This window comes from Pteropus medius, unplaced genomic scaffold, assembly GCF_902729225.1.
Source record: "Pteropus medius unplaced genomic scaffold, Ma_sr-lr_union100, whole genome shotgun sequence".
Lineage (NCBI taxonomy): Eukaryota > Metazoa > Chordata > Mammalia > Chiroptera > Pteropodidae > Pteropus > Pteropus medius.
Window position 1 is genome coordinate 16,750,624 of NW_024340699.1, and position 20,625 is coordinate 16,771,248.

At 47.1% G+C, this 20,625-nt stretch overlaps 2 long non-coding RNA genes and 1 pseudogene across 8 annotated transcripts; 1 reads left to right on the forward strand and 2 right to left on the reverse strand.

Moving 5' to 3' along the window:
* Positions 1 to 9,620: 9,620 nt before the first annotated feature.
* Positions 9,621 to 12,412, reverse strand: LOC120616310 (uncharacterized). Of its 2 annotated transcripts, none has more exons than XR_005656579.1 (3): positions 12,176 to 12,412; positions 10,650 to 10,774; positions 9,621 to 10,241 (listed from the first exon to the last, which is right to left on the reverse strand). It is a non-coding gene; the product is annotated as an uncharacterized LOC120616310 (long non-coding RNA). The 2 variants fall into 2 exon arrangements; XR_005656581.1 differs by having other exon boundaries at positions 11,158 to 12,412.
* Positions 12,413 to 13,062: 650 nt separating this feature from the next.
* LOC120616275 (uncharacterized) lies at positions 13,063 to 20,606 on the reverse strand. Of its 6 annotated transcripts, none has more exons than XR_005656576.1 (3): positions 17,635 to 20,606; positions 16,949 to 17,116; positions 13,063 to 14,646 (listed from the first exon to the last, which is right to left on the reverse strand). It is a non-coding gene; the product is annotated as an uncharacterized LOC120616275 (long non-coding RNA). The 6 variants fall into 6 exon arrangements; XR_005656573.1 differs by having other exon boundaries at positions 17,543 to 20,606; XR_005656574.1 differs by having other exon boundaries at positions 13,066 to 14,646; positions 16,949 to 17,958; positions 18,685 to 20,606.
* Positions 16,354 to 16,472, forward strand: LOC120617251 (uncharacterized; annotated as a pseudogene).
* Positions 20,607 to 20,625: the final 19 nt, after the last annotated feature.

Genomic DNA, 20,625 nt, shown 5'->3' on the forward strand with positions numbered 1-20,625 from the left:
TCTGCCGGGCCCGGCCGCGCCACGCCCACGCCGCGCCGCGCCACGCCCACGGCCCGCCCCGGCCCGCCCCCGCCACGCGGCCGCGGGGAGGACAGGAGTGCGCTCCCGCCCGCGCTCCCACGGGTTCTCTGCCCGCGCCGGTCGCCCACTGGTTCGCTCCCCACCCGGCCTCATTAGTCACCCACCCACTCACTCATTCACACGCTCACCCCATCGCCCGCTTCCTCGCCACTTCCTCATTCGTCTACCCACGCACGCGCGCCCCTGTCCCGCACTCGCTTGCCCATTCACCAGCTCACTCCGTCATCATCAGCGCATTTACTCACCCTCACTCATTCGTTTGCTTTCCACTCGCTCACACTCCAGTCTCCCGGCTGCCGCCCGCAGGTGAGGCAGGCCCGTGCTGGGTGCTGGCAGTACGAAGACGCATGGGTACCTTCCCCGAGATGGACGACGGACGTGGGACCAGAGTGGAGGAAGTGTCCTGGCTGTTCCCAAACAAGGCTGCAGGGGAGCACCGCATATGAGGGGCCCTGGCCCTGCGGGGTGAAGGGACCCTGGATGGGGTAGAGCCTGAGCCGAAGCCGTATGAATGAGGAGGAAGGCACAGGTGCCAGCACCTGCAAATGCGGTGGTCTTCCTGGAGCTAAGTGTTGGTGGGGAGGGCCGGCGGGCAATGGAAGAAGAGGAAGTTGGAGCTGCTGGTAGGGCCTTGTGAGGGTCCAGACCTCTCGATACTGATGCCAACCGACGCCAGGGGTTGTCTCAGCATTCAAGAGCTGGCCCCCTGCCTGGGTCCTAAGAGGGCTCCGTGAGTAGTTAGTGCCCCTGGCTAAGGCCACTGAACCCTGCCTCAGTTCCAGGTCACCACACTGAGGGCATCTATGTGATCTGACATCCCCCAGCCATAACCCAAGAAGTGCTGCCCCCTTCGCCAGATGGGCATAGAGCAGTTTTCCCGTCACAGTGGAACACTTGCAGGGGCCTGTGACACACACACTCATCTCATTTTGCTTCCTTCCACCACCGTGGGTTTCCCTTCAGCTGCTGTTGCATCAAATGGTGTGCTCAGCACTTTCCCCACCTCAAGGTCTCCCCGCTTCCCCACTGCACACGCACACACACACACACACACACACACACACACACACAGAGCTAACTTCCTGATATTATTTGCTACATATCTCTATCCCTCAGTAGATTATAAGATCTTTCTTAAATGTTTAAAAGTTCTTTGCACTTTGGAAACTGTAAAGCATTACACAAGTTTAAAATTAGACATCATTCAAGGAGAACATATGAGTATTTTATTTGAACACCTGTGACACACGGTCACACAGCCTTGATTTCAGTGGTTCTGGATCTTGGCTGCACTTTCTAATCATCTAGGGAGCATTCAGATATACTCTGCCTGGAAGCCGCCCCAGAAGTTCTCATTTAATTGGTCTGGGTGTGGCCTGGACTTGGATTTGTAAAATAATCTCCCTGGGTTGATTCTAATGTGCAGCCAGGTGGAAGACCTCTGCTCTAAGTGGGAAAGTGTGTTCTGTCCTCAAACATTTCCTGAGCGTGTGCTAGGCACTGGATTTGTGTGGCAGCAGGGGAGGAAGGTGAGGGAGGCACACGGGGACAACCAGGTGAGGTCCCCGACCTCTGGGTCCCTGACAGTATTGGGGCACGAACACCGCAGGATTCTCACTCCACACAGCGAAGTGAGCGATAGAGATGGAAATGCGGGTGTTCTGGCAGGAAGGGTGGACGAGCCGATGGTTCTAAATGTCTCCAGAAGGGGGTTCGGCCCTTACCAGTGTGGGTTCCATCGCCCAGTATCTCCAACAGCTAGAAAGCGTTGGGAGGTGTCCTGAAATACATCTGCCTGCTTCTTCTTAGTTACAGGTTCTCAGAAAAGGAGCCTAATTCTAACAGTTTGTTTCCTTCAAGGAACAGCACAGAGAAAATGGAATTTCTGATTTTAAAGGCTTTTTGATTCATGGCAAGAATCCAACTGTTCATCTGTTTTTGAGTGCATTGCTTTCCATTTTGGAAAATGAGAGCCATCTGCGCAAACGGACAACTCCGAGCGCGAACACCGAGGCGGGGGCTTCCCCACGCAGGTGGGCGTGCCGAAAGGGGCTAGCTGCAGTCAGCCGAGGAAAATGCGAGGGCTTCCCAGTCCTGCTGGGGATCTTTCCAAAGAGCCACTAAAATGCCCTGAGGAGTATGTCCTAGAAATATGAACAACAGTTCACGTATTAGGACAGCTGTGTCATGCTGCGCTAACAATCTCAAATCTCAGTGGCCTGAAATTGCAAAGGGTCACACTCATCGTCGTCACTCAGAAACCCAGGGTAACAGAGCAGCCACCATCTTGAATTTCTGCCGCCATGACCACAGGAGGGCAGTTGGAGGCTCTGGCTTGGAAGTCACACACACACTTCTACTCACAGCTCACGGGCCAGCACTGGTGACCTGGCTCTGCCCACCACGAGAGACTCAGAAGCGCGACACTGCCATGTGCCTGGGAGACAGAAAGCCAGGGCTCCTTGGTGGACAGTGCCACGCAGCAACCACACTAAGTGAACGCTTACCGAGCACCTACTCGGTGCTGAGCACTCTTTAGGCACTTTCTGTTTGGAGTTCATCTGCTCCTCACAGGAGACCTACAAGAGAGATGTACAGTCATGTCCACTTTGCAGAAAACCAAAGCCAAAGGGCTGGTCACTAAGGTCCCAGCCACTCAACAGAAGGACTGCAGGACCTGAGGCCGCCCGTGCAAGCCCTGCGGCATGCCGGGCCGTGGAGCTGGCTGTCACTCCCCCAGTCTCCGTCAGGAAATGCCGTCGCCTGGAACCCCTTGTCTTAGGAGGCTGGATGCGGAAGCCGCCAAAGCTCTCTCAGTCTCGCTGGGGGTGGGGGACAGACTCTAAAAGAGAAAATCTTCACACTCTCATTAGTCGTATCAACAGCCCCGAACACTGCAATGGCTACTGCGTGGCAGGCACTGTGCTAGGGACCGAACCAGTGTCATTTCGCTTGACCCTGTGAAGGTCAGGAAATCGAAAACCCCTCTGTGACACTATGAGACACCTTCTCAGGCACTGCCTCTCAAGGATTTCGTCTAAAATTCCTAGCCGGAGTGAAGATTTGCTCACAAACCCCAAGAGCCCCAAGAAGGTTTAGAAGTCTTTAAAGTGCCAGCTGCCCCAACTGGACTTTGGACACAAACGCAACTTCCCTCAGCTCCAGTTTGCTTGTGTGTGAAACGTATGTGTCAGCATGACTTACTCCAAGAAGCTGCTCCTCAGAGGCCAGGGTTTTACTCAGAGACTTCCCGTGATGGTTCAAGCTGGCGCGGGACTACACTCCCCTCCTCCAAGCAGAGAGTACTAGCTAAAATTCCACCCCAAATGTTTTTAATACACCGCTGGAGTCAACAGCAAGACGGGGCCAGACAGAGGGCAAACTTTAAGTGATGCTGATGAACATAACTTAAAGCTGAGCCAAACAACTCACAGAGCTACCAGCAATCACAAAGGTCTTAGGGACCCGGGTTAAGGCAACAGGAGACGAAGGCTTAGGTCCCAGCAAGGGTGGGAAATGGAGCCGAACTTCCCAGATAAAATCAGGAATGGTGAAGGGATACCCTGCCAGCCTTAGAAGCAGCCGTAAGCTGCCCGTCCACACTGGAATAACCCTGAGGCACTCCCATGCCTAGAGAGTTACCCGAGAGGAAGGAAAGCGCACGGCCACCGGGAAGGCTCATTCTGAGGAGCCTCGAACAGCTCCAAACCGGAAATAGCCCCGCTGCCTATTAACAGGCGGGACGAACGGCCTGCTGTGCAGTCACACTGCGAATCCACACGGCTGTGAACCCTGCAACACGCTGGGCCCACGGGGGAGCTGGATACTGCCCGAACACCCCTCGGAGTGTGGAACTGGCTTTGGAATTGGGCAATGAAAACTTCTGAGACGCCCAAGAGGAAAGCCTAGCGGAGGCTGCTGGTGGCCTCAAGAGAACGAGGGCCTGGTGCCGAAGACCTGCGCCTCGGCAGTCGTGCACAGACCGGCAGGGGACACACGGGCAGTAAAGGCACTTCCGGGGGCGCCCAGAAGGAAACGAGCCCGGAATTCCACAGGCAGGAAACAGGCTGACAAGCTAAGCGTGAAAAAGGAAGGGCGGCTCTTCGGGCGGAGCCCCGGGCCCCGGGCGTAACTCCCAGGCCCTGAAACCTACCTGTGGTTGCTCCTCTGGATCTCAGAATGGCTTGGGACCCACATTCCTTTTCGCTCCCATCTTCTCCCTTCTTGAAGGGGAACGTCTGTAACTATTATCCTGTGCCTACGACGCAGATGGAAAGGAATTCTGCCTTGGGATGAACAGTACAGAGCCTCACTCAGAGCTCACTTACGTCACTTAGACGGGAGGTCTGGCACCGTGAGGTGATTGGGATTTAAATGCGATTTTGGATGTCAGGAGGGACCGGTGTGTTTTGCACATTGGACGATGTGATTCTTCGGGAGCCAGTGTGTGGGTTGTGGTGGACAGGATATATAATGGCCCCTCGAAGAGGTTCGAATCCCCAGAACCTTACATGGACAAGGGGGCTTTGCAGGTGTGTGAAGTTAAGTCTTGAGACAGGAAGAGTCTACCTGAACTCCCCAGATAGCTCCGATACAATCACGAGGGTGCGTGTCAGAGGGGAGGAGGCTGTGAGAGCTGGGGAGAAGACCGGGCGATGCTAGAGGCAGAGACCGCAGGGATGCAGACCTAGCCCGGGAAGGCCAGCAGCCTCGACGCCGGAAGAGGCAAGGAACGGCTCTCTGCCGGAGCCTCCGAAAGGAACCACCCCATCGACACCGAGGTTTTAAGCCTGTGAGACTCATCTCAGACTTGGCACCTCCAGAAATGTAAGACAATACATTTTTGTAGTATTTAATGCCACGAACTGCACACTTAAAAAATGGTCAAGGTGGTAGATTTTATGTTATGTGTGTTTTACCGTAATTTAAAAACCAGCAAAAAACTTCCTTACAAACAAAACTGGTTCAGATGGCTTCACTGTGAATTCTACTGAAGTTCTAAAAAAGTAATAGCAATCTTACACAAGTACGGCTTCTTCCAGAAATGTAATGTTGGTTTCATTATTTGAAAAATCAGTGTCACTCACTGTGTTAACAGAAGAACCATACGATCATTTCATATGCAGAAAATGTAAAATGCAGGAAAAAATAATACTAACAATGCAAAACAAAATGCAGAGAGATTTGACAAATTTCAACACCCATTCAAGATTACACCTCTCTGCAAACTAAGACTATAAGGAGTTTTCTTCAGTCTGATAAAGAGCACCTGTTAAAGCTGACTTTGCACGTAATAGTGAAAGACTTTACATTTCCCCTAAGTGAGCAATGAGGCAAGATGTTCACTCTCTTCCACTCAGCGTTGACTGGCGGTCGTGGCCCGTGGAATAGGCAAGAAGAGGAAAGGCATGTAGATGAGACAGGAAGGTGTATATAGAAGAATATAGAAAATTCTCAGAAATCTAAAACACAAAACAAACACTCAACTAAACTTAGAATAAGTGGACTTACCAAGGTTGCAGGATTCAAGACCGATATCAAAAACCAATTGTATTTTCATGTAGCAGCAACAAACAAATGGAAAATGAAATTCAAAAACAAAATCATGTCCCCAATTTGTCCAAACTCATGGAATGTACATTAAGAGTGAACCCTAAGGTAAACTGCGGACTTTGGGGGACGACGAGAGGTTAATGTAGTGCGCCCTTGACGACAGGTGCGCCCTTCTGGAGAGCGAAGCTGACCAAATGGGGGAAGCTGTGTCTGCGCGGGTGCAGGAAGATTGGGAAAACTCCATCCTCCCCTTCCTAATTTTGTCGGGAACATTAAACTGCACTTAAAAAAAAAAAAAAAAAAAGGGTCTTAAAAAAAAACCCCTATTTCCCCAACTCTTTTTGTCAGAAGAAAATTACCTTGGTAACAAAATCAGGCAAATACATTACAAGAAAACTACAGATAACAGTCCTCGCTAACACAGACACAAAACCCCTAACAACACATATGCAAATCCAGTCCAGCGAGACATATGGACAGATAAAACAGGGCGATGTGGAATCCAGTGTGAATGCTGCAGACCCCATCAAGGTGACTCACCACTGCGTTAGTTTCCAAGGGCCGCATATCAAAGCACCACTGGGTGGCTTAAAACAACAGAAATGCATCGTCAGGCTTCCGCAGGCTGTGGGTCTGAAATAACGGGGCTGGCGGGCCACCGCCCCCGGAGCTCACTCAATCTGGAGAAGCCTTCTGTGAGCTCCTGGGGCTTGTTGGCAGCCCGTGGTGTTCCCAGGCCTACAGACACACTGCTCCAGTACCTGCCTCTGTCGTCACAGGGCTGTCTTCTCCCTGTGTGTCCCCATCTTCACAAGGCAATTTTTCTTATGAGGACACCAGTGATTGGATTAGGGCCCACCTAACGACCTGATCATGACTTGATTATATCTGCAAAGACCCATTTCCACATAAGGTCGCATTCCTAGGTACTGAGGGCTAGGACTTCAACCTATCTTTTGTGGGGACACAGTTCAACCCATAACACCATATTGATAGAACACAAGAGAAAATTCTGTAAGATCATTTCAATAGATGCATAAAAAGTGTTTGAAGAATTCAGCATCCATTCATGAGCTAGGCGTCTGGGCCACGATGATCAAACATTGAATGCTTGGGAAGAAGGCCAGCACGGTGCTCAGTCATCGCTCATGCTCATCATCGCACTGGAGGCCTGGCCGAGACCCGGGGAAGCAAGAAACAGGGCAAAATGCACACAGACAGGAGAGGAAAGCCATTGGAGAAAAATATATTAAATACTATAAAATCCTGAAAGACTATTAAAACTGGTAAATAAATTTAGCAAGGTTGAAAAGATAACATCAAATCTAAATATCTATTCTATTTCTGTGTACTAACAATGTACAATTAGAAGAACTTTAAAAAAATACCGAAAGTATAAAAAAGGAGATATTTAGGGATAATTTTTAAAAGCTGTGGGTAAAACTCTTACAATGAAAATTACAAAACATTGTTGAGAATAATTAAAGAAGACAAAAATATTCATATTAACATATTGTTAGGATGTCAATTCTTCCTAAATTAATCTGCAGCCTCAATGAAGTTCTCATTATAATGCTAGCATGCTTTTTTCCTAGAATGGTATATGCTAATTATAAAATTTATACGGAACAGCAAAGTATTTAGCATAATCAACATGATCTTAAAAAAGAACAAAGTTTGAGGACGCTCGCTACCTGATTTCAAGGTATTTATAAAGCTGAAGTAATCTGGACGATGTGGTATTCATACGGAAACACGAACAGGTCAATGGAACAGAGCAGAGAGCCCGAAAATTAACCCGCTCATATGTGGTCACTTGACTTTCAGGAAAGCTGCCAAGGTAACCCAGTGAAGGAAAGGACAGTCTCTTAAACTAATTTTATTGAACGATGGACTGTCCATTTGGAAAAATAAATGAACCTCATCTCTTCTCTCATGGTGTAGACAAAAACTAACTCAAAACAGATCATGGATCTAAATGTAAAACTTAAATTCAGGTTCTAGTGAAAAAAAAGAAGAAAAACCTTGGGATAGGCACAGTCTTCTCAGAAGGGCACAAAAAGCAAAAGCCCAAGAGGGGGGGAAAAAAAACCATTGGATTTCAGAGAAACTTCAAAACTTCTGGGTTTCCAAAGACCCCAAAGAGAAAATTACAATGCAAGCCACAGACTATGAGAAAAATCTATGTCAGACATACACCTAATGAAAGACACACATCCAGAAGACAACCCAATAAAAAACTGGACCAAAGACTTAAACGAAACTTCACAAAAGACATACAAATCACCAATCAGCACTTGAAAAATGTGTTTAATGCCACATTGGGAAAATGCAAATGAAAACCTCAGTGAGCTACCACTCCATACTGACCAGAATCATTCAAACTAAGGACGACAAAACCAAACGTTGAAGAGGACGTGAGCCCACCGGAATCCTCACGTGCTGTCGGTAGGAACGCTAAATGGCCCATTGATTCGGGAAGACGTTGGCGGCGTCTATTGAAGGTAAACATACCCTTCACCTATGAACCAGCAATTCTATTCTTATGTATTTGACACCCAAGAGAAAACACAGTCACACAAAAAGATTTGCACAAGTATGTCCACAGCAACTTCATTTACAGTCACCAGAGACTGGAGACAACTCGGGTGTTCGTTAGGAGCAAAACAGATAAGCAAGTTGTCATGTAGTCATACAACGAACACGACTCAGCAACAAAAAGGAACAAACTGCTCAGACACGCAGCAACATGAACGAATCTCCAAAACACTGCTGAGTTGAAGAAGCCAGACACAGAGTAAACCTATTTTGCCATTTATCTAAAATTCTAGAACAGGCACAACTATATGATGATCCAGAAAAAGGAAAGCTAAAGTGTAGCGAAACAAATCAGGATGGCGGTCACATGGGGGAACTCTGTGGCCTGAGTGAGAGATGAGCTGTCAGTTACACTAGCATACCCGTTTGTCAAAGCGCTTGATCTCTGATACTTAAGATAGGTGCCCTTAAGTAAACTGCATCTCAATAAAAAGTACCAATAAACTGCTAACCAAAAATCTCCTACGTATGTGGAAATGTGAAATAGTTCATAATGAAATACAATGTGGAATTGACAATGAAAGTACTGCTTATCAGAACTCGAGAAACAGACGAAGCAATGTTCAAAGAGAAATATATACTCATATGCACACATGAGAAAACATGAAAGGTTGAAAATTAATTAGCTAAGGGATCATCTCTAGATGTCAGGAAAATAAACCCCTTTATTACTTAAAAAATTAAGATTTTGCATTTGCTTCTCCTAGGTACTTGGTACCAGTCTGAGACCACTTTGCTTTTGAAGCTCATGGTTTTGGGGACTCCCAGTTTGGGCTACAGATCTATGTGAGGGCTGGCTGATGGTTACAGCTTCTTAAAAATAAGCTCCCCGCTCCCTAGGTCTATCCTGTATCAGGTCGACATCCCTTACAATCCCTATTGTGGTCAGGAAGTGCAGGTTTAACATCGCTTCCTCCTCCCCTGAGGGGAGATATATATTAGGAACACATAGCCTTTGGTGGTCCCACTTCAAAAGGACAATACATTTTCTATTATGCTCCCTACGCCTTGGAGACCCTGGTCTTTAACTTCTCCATGTATGGCGAGGCTATTAGCTGAAGTCCAAGTTCACCCAGGTTGGTAGAGGCCCTTGGTATTCTTCCTGCTTTCCCTCGGATTTTAATTCTTTATGTAGAGTAACTATAGTTCTTTATTTATAGTGATTTTTATTTTCTTGTCAGCTCTTCAATGATTTGAATAAGGTGGGTTTTACATTTTATCCAGCATTTTAGTTGTTTTCAGCATAAGAGTTAATGCAAATAACCCATCTAGCCACGTTCTCAAACCAGGGAGTCACGCAGAACACACACGATAAAGAAAAATATTGACAATTTAAGTGCCAGCAAGACATCATGACAAGTGAAAAGATAAGCCACAGACTGGAAGAATGTACTTTAACACATATAATGGGTTTCAAGGTTATAATCTGGAATTTATAAAGAACTCATCCACGTCCATGTGAAAAAGAGGAACCACCCAAAAGAAGCAGAGGCTGTGTATGCGTAATTCACTGAGAAGGACATCTGAGAGGCCAATAAACACATGCAGGACGTTCGACCTTAGTTAGGTGTAGTGGATGCTTACTATTCTTCTTTGACCATTCGGAATCTAAACCTTTCTTTCTACATTTGAAGAATTCCCCTCCTCCAAGAAAGTCTCTTCCCATGTAGAAGGTGAAATGTCAGCAGCACCCAGCCAGGTTCACATGGGAAGGGACCTGGGGTCAGGGAACAGAAGGCCTCCGCGATGGTGACAACTCACGGCTGTGGCAGTACCTGCTCCCCACATGTAGAGGCAGAGGCTGTGGGCCTCCACCAACATCCAGGGGCTACTGACCGTGGTGACGGGTGTGAGCTGATCCCTGGGACTTGGCGATGGGACAGATGTCTTCTGGCCAGTTCTTGGCATGAGCTGCAAATTTCTGTCTGCTTCGCTCTGAGCCTGGGTTCCCAGCTCTGCTGGAGATTCCATTGCTTTTAATAATTTCCTCTGCTGCTTAAATCAGACATCTGCTGACATCAAGGAAATGCAAACACAAACAAGAGATAGGCACACACGGTGAGGAGAAACAGAAATATTCCTAGGCTGCTAGAGGGAGTGAAAGTGGGTTTTGATTCTCTGGAGGACAATTTGTTAATATCGAAGAGAATTGGAAGGCAGACATCCTACGACCAGAAATTCCACTTCTGGTCATGTTCTCTGCAGCTCACGGAGACAAATACAAGACTGCATTGTAGTACTGTTCATAATCTCCAAACCCCGAGCCAACCCATTGTGATGTCAATGTGGGATGAGAAATAAATCGCAGGGTATTAATACAATGGGTGAGCGGAATGCCATGTACCGAGATGGGCAGACCTCGAGGACATCGTTCGGGGGAGGGCACCGTGAGAAGCTGGGCATTACATCCTACTTACGTCCATCACCACAAAACACGGATGAGCTCAGGAAAACTGATGAAGCTGAGTGCGGTCTGCGGGTCCCACCGATGTCAGCATCCTGGTTGCAACATTACACAACAGCTCTGCGTCATTCAAGGAACCTGACCAAAGAGGATTATTTCTTACAACTGCCTGTGCGACTACAATTAAATCATTAAAAATTTCATTTAAAAATGCCAAACAGGCCCCTTGAGCCCTTGAGCCTTTTGAGTCACCTTTCTCTTCCTCGGCTGCTTTCATGTCTAGAAGTGTCCTGTTGCTTTATTTTCCCTTCGAATAAAGCTATTCTTTTTCTGCTGTAAACAAACAAAGTAAAAATCAAAATGCCCAAACAATGTCTATGTTACTTATGGACACATGATGGCTTCTTCTGAGGAGCAGGGAGGAAATGGAATTTAGGGGAGAGGAAGGGGCCTTCGGATCCTTTTTTTTTTTTCATTAGAAAGTCTGAGGCAGGTGTGGTAAAATGTAAACATTTAAAAACCTGGATGTAGGTCAGTGGGTGCTTGCATCTACTCTTTACTTTGCTTCGGGTTAAAGCCCCAGAAAGATAAAACGAGGGCAGACTCTAAGCACAGCGGTGAGTGGCCGGAGCAGGTGCAGGAGCCGCCCAACCCGCCACAACGGTCCCCGAGGCCATCGGCAGTAGCGCAGCTCCACAAGGTCCGTTTTGTTAAGCGCGGCGCGTCCCCTCCCCTCCTGCTGCCGGGACCTGGGCACAACTGTGCTCCCCAGGCCTTGCCGTCTTCACCAAGGGCGCGGTGGCCGCCCGGGACCGAGCCCTGGGAGGCCCGAGGCGGAGGCCTCCCAGGGCACGGACCCCGCGAGCTTCTTTCATGCAGTGGCACTGACGCGTGGCATCGAGGACACACACAGGCTCGAGGAGAGAGCTTGCCCCGGGCCCCTGACCACGCCCGCATCCGAGGGACCGTGGGCGGGCTCAGTCACTGGGGAAGCGGCTGCAGGACTTGGATTGCATCTGACCCTCGGAGTCCATCCACCGCCTTCCCTTGCTCCCTGCTCGCCGGCTCAGCGACAGGCTCGTGCAGACAGGAGCTCCCGAGAAGTGACCGGGCCCAGGTTCTGGGCGCCCCCGCCTGGGGAACGTCGGGGACGAGCCAGCGTCGCACTGACGAGGGGCCGCAGCGCCTCCTGGCGGCCAGGCCGGCGCCGTCTCCGCACGTGCCGTTCCTAACAGGTTCCCAACAAGTTCCCGAGCCCCTGAGGGCAATGTACCCAAGACAGCGCACAGCCCTGTCACCAAGAGCTCAAGGTCACCCAGCCGCCGGCAAGAAGACGACCACCACAAATAATGACTTTCAATTATTACTTTTTTCTTTTTAAAATACTATGGTAAAGTATACACAAGATAAAATTTACCGTAAGTGGCTTTAAGCACATTCACACTGTTGTGCAGCTGTCACCACCACCATCTCTGCAACTTACCATCCTCCCAGACCCAGACTGTCCCCATTAAACGCTAACCTAACCCTCTCACCTACTTCCTGTCTCTGAATTTTACTCGGGGGTCCTCCTAGGAGCAGAATCACACAGGCTTTGTTCTTTTGTGTCTGGTCATTTCACTCTGCATAAAGACCCCAAGGTCCATCCATGCTGTAGCAGGTGTGAGAATTCCCTTCCTTTCCAAGGCTGAATAATATCCCATTGTGTATGGGCCCCACTGTGTTCATCCATTCATCCATCAGTGGACACTTGCGTTGCTTCAGCCTTCTGGTTTTTGTGAATAATGTTATGAATATGGATGTGTAAATATCTGAGTCTCAATAATTTTTAATGAACTTTTTATTTTGGAATGATTTCAAATTTACAAAAATGTTGCAAAGGTAGTTCAGAGATTTCTCATAAACCTAATGTTAACATCTTACATGGCCATGGCACATTTGTCACAACTAAGAAATTAACATTAGTGCATTACTAGTAACTAAACTCCAAACATTAGATTTCACCCATGTTTCCATTGACGCCCTATTTCTGTTCCAGGATACAACCCAGAGTACCGCATTGTATTTACTCAATGATTTTTTAGAACGGAAATTAAAAATATTACATAAAAATGTGGAAAAGATATTGATAGTATTAAGCGAAAAGAAGTAATTATGAAACTATTTGTGTAGACTGTGTCATAACCATCCTGTGAGGCAGAACAGAGCACAATCGCCACCGTTTTACAGGTGCAGCAGGCGAAGCTGACACCCCCCACCCAGGTCCCCGGTGCATCCCAGTCGCACTTTCTCAGAAAACTGTTCCCAGCCCACACCCAAGCCCTCCTGGCAACCTTAAGCCAGAGCTGGCCACTATGGGCACAGTCTGCCCGCTGCCTCCCCGTGCCATTCATGCTCCAAGCTCCAGGGACCAGAGGAAGCTAGAGCTCAGCTCGACTCCCTCCCCTGCCCCCGACACCATCCCCAAGAGCACACCCTCATTAATCACCTGCACAAAGACCCCCATCCCAGCTGCTTCTGGGAAGTTGGCCTAAGACAGTCAAGGATGTGAAGGAACCGGCTCAGCGACACACGGTCAGCAACATAGCTGGTCAGCTTTAGGGTTCTAAACTCTTGTAAATGTCTAGTACTGACCTACAGCCTCTTAACAGTGATGTCATTTTAAGAATTGCAAATGTATGCAGTGACATCATTAGCTTTCTTCTGAAGTCACTACGGGAATAAGCTGACCTGCTGACACAACTACTTTGGAAATAATCCGACATTATTTTACTGGAGATGCCCCTCCCTGGAAGCAGCCATTCCAGCCCTGGTGTGCGTATGCTTCAGACACCTGCACGTGTGAGTGAACGCTCCTCACAGCGCCGTTTGCAACACCAAAAAACTGAAACCACCCACATTTCCACCAGAGAATGAATCAAGACACTAGGGTGCAGTCTACAACGAAATGCTATTTGGCAGTGAAAATGTGAGCTGTAGCTTTGTACTTGAAAATGAATCTCATAAACATGATGAAAAAAGTGCAAATTTCAGAATAATACATATAAATAAAGTTCATGAAAATACATTATGGTGTTTGGTGATATGTGTTGTTATATATTTTCTTATATGTGTACATATATACACTAAATGTAAATTTTCACTGTACATTTTTATTGTGCCTTTGATTTTTATAGATTTATTTTACTATATATAGTATTTCATACCATGTACCACATGTAATTTATATTATACACAAATTTATTATAATATAGACATTTAACCTAGTTTCACCTATATACATTTACTCTATATTTACCCATACATATTCAACTATATGTTTATATATTTAATACTAGTATTTTATGCATGTGGTATTGTTTTATATTTTAAATGCTCTAACACATATGTAAAATGTCATATAATTTTCTTACTTATGTATAAAAACCTATATGTAGGTTAAATGCTGTATATGCAGCAAAACACAAATCCATAGAGTTATAAAGACAAAGGTGTGACACACATGAAATGCATCGCCATCCCTGACAGCTCCACGTCTGAGAACCCGAGTCGCAGGTGTACGAAGCCCAAGGGCCTGCGGCGCTGCGAGGATCGGGGACCGGGAACCCAGGACCAGGGCGTTGCGAGCGGCCTGTGCAAAGAGCCACGGGGGCGCGCTGCAGGCCGGACTCCCACAGAAGCGGTCTCGCTGGGCGGGGGGCCTGGGAAGTAAGCCCCTGAGGTCTGAAGAGTGTGTGCGGGGGACACCCACTTTCCTCTCCGGGCTGTGCCTCAAGGGTACTCCAGTCGCAGGGCTGTTCGGAGGCAGTGTAGGCAGCTAACGCCGAGACCCATGGTCTGGCCAGAGCACCAGGACAGAGGCCTGTGTGGGTCTCGGAGTGTGGAGAGGGCCCTAGAAAGGAGTGAGCTGGTGAGTGATGCCCTGATTCTGGACACGAATCCACGCCGGGCCTGGGCTCCCGGCTCGTCTGCACACCACGCGGCCCAGGCCCAAATCAGCACCGCCAAGCCTGAAAGCACAAGGGACACTGAGACAACCGTCCTCCGAGGCCAAGCAGGATGTGCAGTCTGAATCAGGGCCTCCATCCCATGGTGGTGGCCCGCGAAAACAGCCAAAAATTCAGTATGTTCCAGAGGACTCCGACAGGACCCAGGCCTAAATCATACAATACCCCAAATGCCCAGGATACAAGCTAAAATTACCCAACACACGAAGAATCAGGGAAACTGAGCAATACTCAAAAGACAGCCCACAGATGTAACCCAGGTAACCCAGCTGTTGGAATGATCAGACTTCGAAGCAGCTTAGACTAAGCTCTGCCACACAAAAACACATGGACTCGAAATGAATGCGAAGAGAAATGTTTCCTACAGAGAGAGACATAAAAAAAGTTAAAAGGACCAAATGGAAATTTTAGGATTGAAAAAATTCTACATTGCCCTAAATAAAAACTTCCCTAAGGGGGACTAATACCAGAATGAAGATAATAAGAGAGAATACGCGAACTTAAAGACAGGTCAGTAAAGTAATGAACAGGGGAAAAAATATTGAAAAAAATGAGCAATGCTTAGGTATCCGTGGACAACACGGACAGTTCTCACATGGGTCACAGGAGCCCCAGCGGGGACGAGAAAAAGAGGGATGCGGAAAAATGTGCTTGCAGAAATAATAGTTGAAAATTTCCCAAGAAGCTCAGTGGACACCAAACAGGATAACATAAAAAAATTTTAAAGCCACGCCTTTACACATCAGACTCAAAGTGCTGAAAACCAAAGATAAAGAAAACATCCTGAAAGAAGCTAGAGAAAAATGATAAATTACATGCAAGGTTAACAATCTGAATTATACAGACTTCTCGTCAGAAATTAAAGAGGCCAGAAACAACGGGACATCTTGACAGTGCTGGGGGGGAGGCTGTCAACCCAGAATCCTACATCTAGAAAAATACCTTTGACGAGTGAAAATAAAGATATCGCAGAGGGAAAACTAAGAGAACTCATCAATATCAGACCTGCTGAAAAATGGTACAAGAAGTTCTTTGGGCTGAAGGAAAATGATGCCAGAGAGAAACCTGGAAATTCAACAATGACTTGCGACAGAAACAGTGCTTATATGGGAGACGCTTTCTCTCCTCTCAAATTCTTTAAAATACATATGTCTGTTAGAAGCAAAACTGGTCACATTGTCGTGGGGGTTTTCGACGTATGTAGATGGAATATATGTGATACAGAGACCTGAGAGGTTGTAAGGTTCCTACGTTTTACATAAAGTTGTAAAATATTTGCTTTAAGCAGAATGTAAAATGTTAGTAATATACATCATACTCTAAAGCAAGCACACACTAAAAAATAAAACATAGAATCAAAACACCAATCATTAAATTAAAATGGAATACCAAAAAATATTCAAATAACCCAAAAGGAGGCAGAAGAGGGGGGAGGAACAAAATACAAAGGGACAAGCAGGAAACGACAATATCATACTTAACCCCATCATGTCAATAATTACATTATTATAATAATTACATAAATGTAAACGGTCTAAATATACCATTTAAAAGTCAGTTTCTTATACCAGATAAAAACAAATAAAGGAACAAAACACAAGACCCAACTATTTTGTCTTAAAAAACCTCACTCTAAGTACATGGGTAGATTAGAAGTGAAAAGATGGGGAAAAGTACTTAACATGCAAACACTAATCAAAAGCAGCGAGAGTCTACGGCCACGCCACCCTGAACGAGCCCGATCCCGTCTGATCTCAGAAGCTAAACAGGGTCGGGCCTGGTGAGTACTTGGATGGGAGACCACCTAGGAAGACCGGGTGCTGCAGGTGCAATAAAAAATAAGGGATTGTAAGTTGACAAGGTCCTTGGGATTGTAACTTGACAAGGTCCAAGTCAACCAAGGGTTGCCTTGCCTTTAAAAAAAAAAAAAGGAAGCTGGAGTGGCTATATTACCAGCAGATACGTTAGACTTCGGAACAAGGAAGGTGACTGGAGTAAAGGAGAGCATTACATAATCGGAACAGGGTCAACTTCCCCTCAAAATGCCACATGACATAGAGCAAAACGGTTTAGATGACCACGGACTTATCACTGTGCACCAAATACATAAAAATCCTTAATGTGTATGCACCTATTACAGGACTTCAAGGTACATGAAAGAAGCGACCGAACTGAAAGGAGAAACGGACAAGCCCATCATCAGAATCGGAGTTCTCAAGGTTTTTCTCTCGGCAACTGACAAAATAAGTGAACAGAAAAGCAGAGAGGTATATTAGATTTGAACCACGCCATCGACCCAGCTGACCTAGCAGGCCTAGACTGAATACGCCGCCCAATAGCAGCATACACGCTCCAAGTGCACAAGGAACATTCACCAACGCAGACCACATTCTTGGCCATCAAACAGATCTCCACGCATCTACTGGCTGGGATTCTCCCATCAAGAACCTTCCCTCACCAGCTACTTGATTACCTTGAAAAATTAAGGATAAGATTAAAAAGGCAAGATTATTTTTTGCTTCAGTCTTTTAATTCTTTTCAGAATGAGACAATGGCCCAGTTTTTAATTCTTTTTGAGGCTCCAAATGTTGCAGTGGGGGGCCTCTTAAAGTCCTTCCCCCCCATTTATTATAAAAATTTTCAAACATACAGAAAAGTTGAAAGAATTGTACAGTGAAGTTATAAAGCTACCACCTAGACCCTACAGTTAACATTTTTCTCTGATGAATATCGCCAATACTACTTACCTTTATCAAACCCTGTTTTCAGTTTAACGTGTACCCTTCTAGGCCTTTTTCTATGTATTTTACTTACAAACTCACCCAGTGTATTAGTGTTCTAAGGCTGTCACAAAACACCACAGACCGGGTGTCTTAGGCAACAGATATTTACGTCTCACTTGTGGAGGCTTGGAAGTCCAAGCGCAAGGTAGCAGTAGCATTGGTTTCCCCTGAGGCCCCTCCCAATACATGGGCTGGGGCTGCTGCCTACCAGAGGCTTAATGGTGGCCTGAGGGTCAGCTCCCATTTCCCACATCTGGCAACTTGGTGCTGGGGAGCTCAGCAACCCCACACCCAGGCCTCTCCAGAGTAGGTGAGTGTCCCTAGGACATGGTGGCTAGTTTCTTTCAGAGCCAGTGATCCAAGAGGGAGCAAGCCAGGTGGAAGCTGATCATTTTCAGGCCCCAGGTCTGGAAGCACATAGCATCACTTCTCCACATGCAATTCATTAGAAGTGAGTGACCACGTCCACTCGCACTTCGGGGTGGGGTTTGGTTTCCCCTTTGAAAGGAAGAGTGCTGAATGATCAATGGACCTATTAATGTAGGAAAGCGCAGAGAATTAGAATGTTAATTGAGCCACAATCAGAGACTGCAATGTGCTGATCAGCTCTGCAATCAGGCCGCCAGGGCACCTTTAGAACAAAGGAAGATTTCTACTGAAATTGCTAACAACCCATTCCCCACACCAGTAAAGGGGAAACAGGAACCAAGAGACCTTCATTCCCTTCGGCTAAAACTACGGGGGGCCTATGGATTAAAGGCTGGGAACTGCCAACAGGCCTTTCATGCTACATTTTCGTAGCTTTTCACATACATACTATTCCCCTTCCTCACTGTATGTTCATATCAAAGGAAATGGGTTGACAAAGTCTTTTAACCTATAACTCCCAGGAACTGCGATATATGAACGGAATCCCCCTAACACCCGGGGTTCCTCTCAGTACCTTTACTGTCTCTATTGTCACTGTCTCCCTGCGTCTGAGCAGACACCATACTCTGTGGAGTGATATCTTTTCTATTAAACTTTACTTTTCAAACTTTGGCATGTGTGTTGAATTCTTTCCACACTCTCCGTCAAAGGACCCTCTCCTTCTCTTGGTGCAGGGTTTGGTCTTCCGCCTACTTGGGGAAGTTTGCTCCGTCATGCATCGCTATTACAAATGCGCTCTTACACTCACTTTTGTGATGTCTTGATTCATGAATGCTGCTCCTTGTCACACTATAATTCTAAGATGGCAAGAATCAAATTTTTAACTCACCCTCCACAGGCAGACCTCAGAGATACTGCAAGTTCAGTTCCAGACCAGGGCCATAAAGCGAATACTACAATAAAGGGAGTCACGCAAACTTTTTGGTTTCCCAGTGCATGTTCACACGATTCTGTAGTCTATTTAGTGATCAATAGCACTGTCTAAAAGAGCAATGTACATATCTTAATTTAAAAAGACTATAGTGCTTAAAAAAAGGTAACCATCATCAGAGCCAGCTGGAAAACCATTACCGATAGACTTGCTCCACGCAGGGTTGCCACAAAGCTTCAATTTGTAAATCTGCAAAGCGCAACAGGGCGCCTCCCAGTGGCACTCACACGACCACAGCATCAGCCGCAGTTCTCTGGCTTTTCAGGGCGGTGGAACTGCTGATGGTCAATACAAGGAAATACACTTTCAAAATACACGCTTTTTTCTTTCATGAGCACATGAACAATCTTTGTGCATTAAAGGACGTGACATGTCCCTCAACTGGGAAACAGCAATGCATGGCAACTCTGTGTGCATGTCACAGGTCTTCCCTGAGATACGCAGCTGCCAAACCTTCAGCTGTCTCCAAGCTTTTCTGTAAATATGTTTCTCCATCATTGATTTGCCACTTTCTAGAAGAAAGGGGCTGGCGGAGCCCAGCGATCTATGAAAACTGCAGATGAAACAAGAAATCAGAACTTTGACCTCCAAGAGAATCCGTTTGCACTGATGAAAGCAGACCATAGGCCACGCACATGAACCAGGTGGCTTCTCACATTACAGACGGGGAAACTGAGGCCGGGAAGTCCAGTGATCTGCCCAGAGGTATAGCTTAAGGTAAGACAGAGAGGGTTCAAACTTAATATTAAGCAACCCAAGAACCTGGTTCTCTTTTGTTTTCCATTCAACTGAGGTAAAATATACATTACATTAAATTTGCCATTTTAGCCGTTTTCACTGTGCAATTCAGTGACATTAAACGCATGCACACTGTAGTGCCTTCATCACCAACACCTATCTCAGGAACTTTTCCATCTTCCCAAACTGAAATTGTCCCCGTCAAACAACTCCCCCTCCTCCCAGCCCTCCCCCGGCAGCCACAGCCTTCTCTGGGGGGTGATTAAAACACCCGCAAGAGCCTGGCAAGACGGAAGTACCAGATACAAATACACAATACCCTTCCTGAGCCGGGAACGCCGGAGGCGGACTCCTCCTGGCGAATCCGGCCACATGCCACCAACACGGCGCGACCGGCTCAGCAGCCCCGCGGCAGGCCCCGCCCTGGCTCACGTGACCCGCGCTTGCTCCCGCGTCTGTGGGCGGAGACGTCTGCCGGCGGAACCACGGTGACCAGGAGGATGGGGAAGGGTGGCATTGCCGCTGCCGCGCTGGGCTCGGGCGTAGCTGATTAAAGCGACTGTTACTTATTTTTGTGTCGCCCCAGGAACGTGTTTTCTTAGCAGTATCGGCCATCTTTGGCTCACCAGACACTCCTTTTATGTTTTGGAATCGTCCATTCTTGTGCCCAGTCAGTAGACGAGTCTAAAAACCGACGCGTCAAGGGGGAACTTAGTAACGTAAGCGAAGCTGTCTGGCGGAAGGCTGAGATATCACAACCACAATAGTTTTTTGAACTTACAGTTTTTGCTAGTATAAGTTGTGGAGTTAAGCTACGTTTTCATACAGTTCTGAATACTAAGCTGACTTCTGGTATCCCCCTGCGGCGTCACAAATAGTTTAGTCCTTCACCGTAGCGCCCGACGGGAAAAGCAAAGGAGTGGCTGCCATATTGGGCAAAACCATCCTTTACCAAAAGAGGGTAGTTGTAGTTTCCAATGAGTTTGTAGATTGATGCAAGGAGCGGTGGTGATTGGCATCGAGTGCGTACTAGTCATGGGAGCGCGACTGTAATCACTAGTAGGCACACTTCTGCCCCCTGAGTTCCTCCGGCCACGCCGC